This window comes from Apteryx rowi, unplaced genomic scaffold (genome assembly GCF_003343035.1).
Source record: "Apteryx rowi isolate R43461 unplaced genomic scaffold, aptRow1 scaffold_308, whole genome shotgun sequence".
In the NCBI taxonomy this organism is placed as follows: domain Eukaryota; kingdom Metazoa; phylum Chordata; class Aves; order Apterygiformes; family Apterygidae; genus Apteryx; species Apteryx rowi.
In genome coordinates, this window is record NW_020449508.1 from 677,669 (window position 1) to 687,401 (window position 9,733).

The 9,733-nt window shown below is 44.2% G+C and overlaps 1 long non-coding RNA gene across 1 annotated transcript; it reads left to right on the forward strand.

Moving 5' to 3' along the window:
• Nucleotides 1–5,074: 5,074 nt before the first annotated feature.
• On the forward strand, nucleotides 5,075–9,457 carry LOC112968246. The gene is made up of 2 exons (XR_003254318.1): nucleotides 5,075–5,274; nucleotides 8,709–9,457. It is a non-coding gene; the product is annotated as an uncharacterized LOC112968246 (long non-coding RNA).
• The last annotated feature ends 276 nt before the right edge of the window (nucleotides 9,458–9,733 follow it).

Below are 9,733 nucleotides of genomic sequence, written 5' to 3' on the forward strand. Positions count from 1 at the left end.
CTCTTCACATCATTTGTGTGCTCTGCCTTCAAGTGAAGGAAGTCTGCAGACTGTGTACTAACTGTTATTCTCAGTAAACTATATATGAAAAAAACTCCTTTGTGAACAAGTTTGTAGGGGAGGGAGGCTGGAAAAAGACCGATGAGGTAATGGGGCAGTGCTGGTAACTGTTATTTGAGTGCTTGGTTTAGGAGTCCCAGAGCCTGGGGGTCCTGCTCTCTGAGCCCTTGGAAAATATAGACATTATGGAGCTCCTGAACCCTATGGGGCAGGAAGGGCTACTTCTGCAAATGGCTAATGCTGAGTAAATGCACAATCCAGAGTATTTCACATCGGAATGGTAACAAAGAAGACGTTTTGCCTTGTCAGGTAGAAAATGAGCAGGACGGTATTGGGAGAATACGAGAGAATGGGAAGGGAAACTTTACTGGGATACAGGGATCTGGAGAAGCTTCTCTTTCCAGTAAAACGACAAACAGAAGCAAAGGCAGACCATGTGAAGCAAAGATAGACTTGCTCCAACAGATCTGCTCTAGGACTTGTCACAAGACCAAAAAAGGACAAGACCCAAATAAAGCCTTCAGCCAACACTGATGCTCAGAACAGCCTCAGCTGCCATGTGGAGCAGGGCCCCCCATGAGCAGCCCACAGTGCGTACCAGGGCACTGTGAACAGGAGAGACCCTGAGGGAAAACCAGAAAGTGCTTTGGGATTCCAGGGTATCTAGGCAAGCAGGCGGGGCCTTGTCAGCTCAATTAGCGGCCCCCCCCCCCCCAAAAAAAAAGCACCTATGCCCTTTTGTGCACCTTCCCAATCTCAATAAACCTGGATATTATTTGGATAGACAGGCTGCTCAGAGCCTTCTGCTCTGCTCCTTACCATGGCAAGGGTGACCTCCACTTTGGGATGAATCTATAAGAATTCAAAAAAATAATAATATCCTCCTTACAAACAGAACCAGTGAGGACTCTATAGTCCAGTCAGAGGAATCAATAATCTGATCAGTAATTAGTACTAATTAGAGATTTATTAGTTTAAGCTACTCATAAATGTTCAGGTAATGTAAAGCCATTCATGAGAATACCAGTGCAGCATTTAGCTAAAACAAAATACCATGTGTACTGCTTCCCAGGACTTGAGCTTTCATTACCGCAGGCTCCAATCTTTCTTTCAAAGAGAAAAGACTCTAATGAATGGTACACAGATTGTGTGTGAGAAGAACATCAGTTTTTATTCAGCAAGATGAGAGAGACTTAAACCAGAATTAAAGATAAATTACATGTGAGGGATCAAGTTTTGCTCTCATTTACACTGATGTAAATCTGGAGTTGCTCTGTTAACTTCAGTTGTGTTGATTTCAGTGATTACATACTTATATTAATGATACTGAGCAAATACTAAAAGCAGTGGGGTGGGGGATTGTTTTCTTTAGCAGACTGAGTATCATCTGCAGCCTGAGTTTTGCAGAGATCAATGACTGAAATTTTGTAGCTGAAATGTTTGCATATGTCTGCTGTAATGAGTCCAAAAATTTGATTTTGGATGTGCAGAGCCACTTACAAAGTTCCAGTTCAGTGTACATATTATCTTATACATTCGGTTTTGCTGAAAAAAGGGTGTACTTTGAGACACCCAGAATCTTGCATACTTACTATTATTGGAATATATGTGGAGATAGTGACAAGGGTTCTTCGAAAGCTGGTTTCTAAGAGCATTTCACAAAAAAAAAAAGAAAAAAAAGAAAGGAAATGTGGTTAGAAATGAGACATCTGAAAATAAATCAGTAGCTAAAAAAAAAAAAAAAAACAGCAGAAGCAAAAGTAAAATCAGGAAGATAAAACCAGAGAAGGCAAAACAATGAAGACTGCAATCAAATCATGAAGTTCAAAACTGATGCTTGCCTGCAGAGAGACGCTATTGATACTGGGCAAGGTTCTGGGCTTGGAGAACTGGGGGACAAACACGAAGACCTTTGTTGTGATTTCCTGACTCAGAAGCTGGCACTACATAAGACCCAGCACCGATGCAATGTGAAACAGCTTTGGGATTGCTCTAAATAGTGCCAGACAGCTACAGCCCTAAGAGCCATTCACTGGCATGAGCAGCACAGTAGTACTCCAGCAACCAGTCCATGACATGGCCCTAACACTCTGTGTACTAGGAGACACAAAGGGTAGGATTCATCTGAGCAAATGTTGACACCTGTGGTGCAGATTTCTGCACCTGTGGTAGTCACCTCAAACTCCTTTTCTAGTCAGAGGACAGAAATAGGCATGTCCCTGTTCCTCTCACCCCAACATAGCTGACCATAGCAAGCCAAATAAGCTGTTCCTTAAAAGACCCTATTTCTCTCGATTGAACTTCAAGGGAACCTCAGCAACCTAGCTGCAGGGCAAGATTTGGCTGCCTACATATAGGCATCTTGAGCCATTTGAGATGTCCTAGGGTTTCTGACCTCTACATCCTGTGCCATATTGACCAGCTCATGTGGATATCTCAACTACCCTAGTGCATCTCAGATGCCATCAGGTGCTACACGTGGGCAGCTGAATCTCACCCTGAATGCTCGGTGAGATGGATCCCATAAAGGGAATCGGCTGGCACTTCCCTGAGGGAGGTGCCCCTCTGGGACATCAGTACAGGGCTAGAACATGCTCAAGAAGCTGGGACGCTGCCAGTCCCACACTGTCATGAAGACAGGCCTGTTTAAGCAAGACTCCACATGGATACAGGTCTTTCCCTGGTTCTGACACGATTTCACTGATTTCAGTCATTTGCATGCATGCTTTCCATCTCCTAGGGATGCATTACAGAATCACAGAATCGCATTATCTCACATTATCTCCTAGAGAGGCATTATCTTCAACCCTGAGGGTCAAATCAGACTCTGGACTACCAGGCATGTTCTTAGCCATTCAGCAAATTCACGTAAGTCCATATGCAAACACTAGAAAACAATAGATCCAATGTCTTATGAACACACTTACCTTCAGTTTTCAGTAATGCAGATCATTGCTAATTGGCATCCCTCTGCCAAAGACAGCAGTTAGGATCATATTTCATAAGGATGCTAATGATCTTCAGTGCCGTGATGCACCTGGAAATAGAGAGGCAAAGCAGAGCCACAGTCATCAGGTTGCTTTAGACATTTTGAGACCCCACAGACCCCCCTCCCCTCCCCCAGCACTGTCCTAGCAACCCAAAACACCACCTCTGAACCTGCTCAGCCTAGCAGGACAACTCAGGCAGCTTCCCCCCATTGCCACAATCACTGCTTTGAAGGAGGAGAAGCTGCCTTCTTGAAGGGACATGTCTTTCCCAGCACCTACTGCCTCTCTGCCTTCTCATCCTGCCAATTAAACCACTATCAGCACCATAGAGGCAGCAGTTGCCACCAGCTCCACCTCCATCTCCAGCTGGGGCTGCTAGCAGGCACTGCAGAGGGTCTCCCTGTGTGCTCTCCATCTCCTCCATTGTGGGGCAGGGGGCCATTGAGAAGTTCCTCACAGGCTAGATTTGACCCACAGGCCACCAGAATGCCCCAGATTTTTGCAGGGTATTCAGATACCTAACAGTAATGGCAGGSAGCTTTTGGGATTGTCAGCATGTGATTTCCATGTGACTTGAGTGCCTGGATACTTCTGAAATCCCCACTAGATGTCTATCTGCCTCCTTAGGCTTGGAGATACCTTTTTAAATCTTGTCCCATGTGACTAGCAACTGTGCATGAAGCACCAGCAAATGTTCTGGGGCCCATCCATGGTGGGTAGACCTCACTTTGGAGATCATTGAAGTTGATGTCCTTATGAGAACTCAGAGGGAGTAAATCTGTTGCCACTAATATTCCAGCTTGCAGTTCTGCTTAGTTCATTAATCTCTTTGCAGAACCATGCATAAGATTTGGGATGTATAGCTTTTAGCAATCTGCTTTTTTATGCTCTGATCTACTCTTGTGCTTAGATACCACAGCAATAGGCTACTTAAATAGAATAGCTTGAATTCTTTGTTCTTTTGAGTCCCTTCTCCATATATAATGCAATTAAGTGTGTTGTTAAGGCAGTCCAGATGGGCGCTGTGTTATCCTCTGATATACCCAAATATCAAAATCTTAATGATACTATGATGTTTCATTTGGTTTGTTTTTCCCTCCAATTTCCTGCTAACTGCAGCTTTTGAAGTTTAAATGACTGAAAGGAAAAAAAGAAATGTTGCTTACAGAAGTTACAGAGTTATATGAAGGATGTGATCAAAATATAGTTAAGTAAATAATAGCACAGCTTATATCTGCCTACTTTTCTGGCGAGTCCACAGGAGACATGAGCTCTACTGTTTCAGGTCCATGGACAAGAATATTGCCTGAAGCTATAGAGGTTTTCAACTTCCAGCAGAGAAGAACGCTAATTTATTAGGCAAATGTTGGCTGGATTCATTGCCTCCTTCTTTGTATGTATGTAGCTGAAGAAGGAATTTGGCCTCCTGTATCTTAGTAGATGAAATTTCTCTTTTACTAGAAGCTTATTTTTTCACATGTAAATTGTTGAGCACTTGATATCTTTATGAACTGTAATTATTTTTATTATGGAAGTGCAGTCTGCCTTGTAGTAGGAGACAGTTTCTGCCTCAGAAACCATACCATCTGAATACAAGAGGAATCACTATATGACGGCTGATCTATCGTTAGAACTTGATCCAGTGCTGAAGTTCAATTCCCTGTTTCTCCCTTCATTTGAACAAGTCACTTTAGTGTGAGCTGAACTGCTGAATGTAGGTATTTGAGCTGAATCACACCAGAAGCAGAGACCCATCTTAGATCCGCTGAACAGCTCTATAGGTTGCACTGTGTGGCAGAGCACAACTCCCCCCCCCATATCAGGCCCAAAGTGTGGTGGAACACAACCATCCCCCCTGACACACACACCTTATCTCAGGCCCCAGCTGACCACAAATAACTGACAGCGCCCAGGGCTGACGAGGAGGAACTAGGCGATACTGGTTGCAACTGGCAAGGCCAGAAATGGGCGTGAGGTCAGCAAAAAGGTATATTTTCCCCAACACAGCGTGAGATCAGCAAAAAAGGTACATCTCCACACCAAATATTGTATGACCATGAATAAAACTCCATGCCCATAAATAGCGCTGCAGCCTAGAGCCCGTTGAGCGTTCCTGCACAGCAGCGGGCTGCGCGGCAGTGAATATCCCCTTAAGCTGGGACGCCTCTCAAGGTTACTCTCTGTTAAGAGTTGAGAGAACCTCTGACAAAAAATCATTGGAGTGGTAAGAAACCGAGACTCGGGCACTAACAAATGTGCAGTAAGATTCGCTTGCTATGACTACACTGTATAGCCATCTTCAATAAATCTGTTTGCAATAAACCCAGAGTTAATAATAATAATAATAACCTACTAACCAATAACCTCCCCCCCTCCCCGCCCCCGTGACGCACTGACAGCACCAGCTAGAGATCCATTGTGCCTCAGCTCCTGCGAGCTCAGACTTGAAGACACCTACATGGAGAAATCTAAATGCTCATATCTCTCTTTGTCCTCTCCTACTTCAGGTTCCCACCTATAAAGCAGTCATAGTAGCATTCTTTTCCCTCACCACAATGCTTTGAGCATAAGTGCCTCCAAGATTGTGAAATGCTCAGATATTATAGGTATGAGAGCTGGAGGAGGGGAAATTCACATCATCAAACTTCAAGCATTTAATTTAGCCAAAAAGGCACTCTCTAGAGTTGATAGAGAACATGTGTTTCTCACCCTATGGAGGCAATGCCTGTTTTGCACCAGGGTCCTCATCCACCTTCCTTCTGGGGCAAACTAAACAGTTTCCCAGTCAGGGAAATGCAGGTACCAACTATAAGTAGCAGGCAGCAGTGTCCCTCCTCTGCAGATGGTAACAGGGGAACCCAGACTGCCACGGGCCTGGGAGCCACAGGCATTCTCCAGTGCACCCACCAAAGGCTGTGAAAAGTCAAAAGTGGGGGGATAACTCAGAGTAGGAACCTGATTTAAATGGGCTGAATCACCTTCTGGAGGACCCTAGTTCTCTATATTGCATGTAGAAGGAGGCAGACAAGTCAGGTCCCTCAAATTAGGTGGTGTTAATATCTCCTGAAGGCCAGTTTTCTCCTTTTTTTCTTCTGAGTACTGCCAGCACTGTCATTGAACTGTTAGGACTGTGTTAGGAACTGTCTTCACTGTCTTTACCCCTGTTGCACCACAAATGAGAATGCTCCAGACACAATCTTGCTCCCACTGAAAGATAAACCAGTCACAAATTTTAGCCCTCAGTCGTTCACTGATTTTTTACCTCATGAAGGAATGCACAGCTCTAAATCAGCATCAAAATCAGCATCACAAAAACTTTTCTTTTGTTCACTGAATACAGGACAACCACACAAAGAATTAGAAGGACATTTAATAAAAACCGAAACAAGGGAGCGGTATTTTCTAAGACCCCAGCCCACATGTCAGGCCCTGAGCTTAGCTTCAGTCGTAACTGTTACGAGAGGAGGAAGCAAAGCTCAGGGAAACAAGCAGGAGCAGCTTTAACGGCTATACTGCTCCTCCAAGTCTTCTTTTTTACACCTATAGGGTGACTTTCCAAAGGCTCTGGCTGGCCAGGCACCGCTCCTAGGAGCTAATAAATCCCATCCACCAGGCCCCAGACTACCGGAGGAGCTTTCCCCGGCCCCCGGCCAGGGCAATGCCCAGTGGATGCAATTAGCCGCAGCCCCACCAGCACTGCCCCCACAGCCTTCCCCTCCATGGCCCGCGGGGCTGCACRCAGTCCCTGGAGAGTGTGGCTCAGCAGCCGCACCACATCTCCACTCCTTGCCCCACTATCTGGCCAGCTAAATTGCATGGGTACCATGCAGCTTCAGTGCCAGCAAGATGGGGGAGTGCATTTTCCTCTGAGGGCACTTATAAGGAGAAAAAACTCAGTGTGCGAAGAGCTTTTCTGTCTGTCCGTCTGTCTGCCCTGCCCAGCCCTGCCCCTGCAGGGTCTGAGCTTCTGGTGCCAGGTGCATGCGCATATGCTGTTTTCCCTCTTTCTCCTCCTTGGGTGGGTAGGGTTTTTTTTTATACTGACTTCCTCCAAATGATGCAATGCAAATTTGTTGACAGCTCCAGTGACATTTCAAAACATTTAGAAAGCAAACTCAGCCTTCCTTTTCGTTTGAAGTATAATTTTTAAACATAAGCATGGATATCATATACAGATGCATTAACAAAAAGACTTATAAGCAGGATGCTGGTATACATAATAAACTCCCAGAGAAAAGTGCCGAATGTGCAAGTTCACTTGCCACTTGCTCTGTTAAATTACTGAGTTGTTTGACCTCTTTCTTCTTTCTCCCACCCAACCCCCACTTTCAAAATACCAAAAGCAATTAGAGCACATTATAGACTAAATCACTTGTTAAATTTCAGTTTTTAAGTCAAAGCCAATTCTGAATTATTGCAAGCAAAAAAGTACCTTAATTGCAGTAAAGCTTAGGGCACTTAACTGGTCCTAGCTGCCAGATTTCAGGAGGATTATTGCTATTATAAAACAGAACAGCAATACAGCAAAGCAAGACACCGATAGCTTCCCAAGTGGGATGTGAAAAAAATGGATTTTTCCAGCAGTTGAAATAGAGAATATGATGCTATACTACATTTATAATGATTGGTAAATCAAACTATGCATTTAACTCTCTGAGTAGATTTCAGGTGGGCACAGAAATTCACTTCAGGTTATTCTCCTCTTCCCTCTAAATGAATTAACAGCCTGAGGGGAAATCCTCTACCTGTCTGACACTAATGCAGACTTTCCTAACTAATACTTTTCACCTATGACAGTCACAGGTCAATCCCCCAGTGCTTGGCACCTGGGACAGAGATGGAGTAAACTAGCATTTTCACAGCAGGAGAATAAATAACTCTGTGCTGTGATCACCCATTATGTTTTGCATGGCAGAAGGGCTTTTCTCTCTTAGATATTAGCTAAGGGCCCATTAGGTAAACAATAAAAAAAAAAGTGTTGTCTTCTTCATGCCCCGCTAAGTGACAATGGTGACTTCAGCGCTGTAGCTAAAGCCAAGTCTCAGGTGAATTTTAATCCTTCATTATTCAGGACATACTGTTTTTTCCCTTTCCCTCTAAAATGACAGTCATGCCGTTAAGCATAATAATTGTTCATGAGTGAGCACTGCTTTTTGTCCCTCTTGATTTTGCCTCTAAGGCAGGCTTCTTACTCAGCAGAGGTCAAGGGTCACCTGCTAAATCATGCATACCCACAATCCCTTGTGAATTATGCAGTTGACAAACTGCCGCTAATGATTAGTACAACCTGCATTAAAACCCTGGCACTAAATTGATATTACTTGAGTGATGGATTACACCTCTAATGAGCGGATTATTGCCACAAGTGACCTTGTCGGCTGAAAGAGTGTTTCAATATAACTAACATCTCTCACATTCTCATGTCACAGCAGTTCTAAAAAAAAAAATTCTCTCTCCTTTTTGATTTTTTTTTAATTCCAGTGTTGCTTTCTAGTCTCTCAAACAAGTGGGTAATCTGTAAACAGCACCTCTAATGGGATTAGTCATTAGAACCACACCCCAATTAGTGCATCCTCAGGCCTCTGAAATAACGAGTGCTCAGAGAGATAATTTTTCCTGATGAAAACTGCCATTTTTGTTTTACTCCTTATTCTTCAGAGCATTGAAGTTCACCTAGGAGCAGCTTGCTTGTCTGCAGAGAGGATCACATGGTCCCAAGATAAAAATGGATTTGTTGCTATTTTACGAAGAAAAGATGAAATGATGGCTGTGAACTTCAGTGCTCTTTCAGAGAAAGTCATCACTGCACAATCATATAGATGGGACAGAATGTGTTCAAAGGATCTTCTTTATCAAAACACGCAGCTGGAGTTTATCACCTGCACTGCTCGATTGCACTGAGTGAAACCATAAGCCCTTTGGAGCAGGGAGCATGCATTTTTAAATGTGTTTGTGAGCACTAGAGAAATGTATCGAACTTCCCCAGTGTTTTGTCGCGCGACCATTCATCCGGCAGCGCTGTGGCTCACCAGCATCCGAGTGGCGGTTAATTCACCAGGAGGGAGGAAGCACTTTTTACCAAGTGTTTCACCAAGTAAGAAAACCCTCCTGCAAAGGGGCTGTGTCTCAGCCGAAGCTGCAGTCTGTCTGTGGAGTTAATGGACCCCTCGTGAAGCCTCCTCACGCCTTTGTCTGTACACAGCTAGTGGTATATTCACAACGGCCTGTCACGCTAAACAAGTGCAGATGAGGCTGGGGGGGCACCGTATATTGATGGAATTAATTGAGCATAAGCCATGCTGACTGGCAGGGAAAATCACGTGAGAGAAACAAAACACACGTGCCTCACCAGTTATGTGCTCTAACAAAGAATGAGCAGCTACAAACAAATAAAAATCAAGGCAGAGGATGTCAGCACGAGCTCTTTATTACTAGTGGCATTTAATTCCCGGAGGAACCCTCACACCCCTTGAAAGCAAGAGTCATTCCCCCAAAGCCAGCAGCATTATACCAGAGAAAATCCAGTCTAAATAAATTCGATATTAAGTCCTGTGGCAATCTCTGAAAGGATCGGATTCAGTCTCGTGRTCCATTTTGCTTCTCTCTGATCACAGACTTTGCCTTCCGTGCTCCTCCCCCCTGCACCCTGCACACGCTAGCTAATACGTTTGATGTTCTGCAAA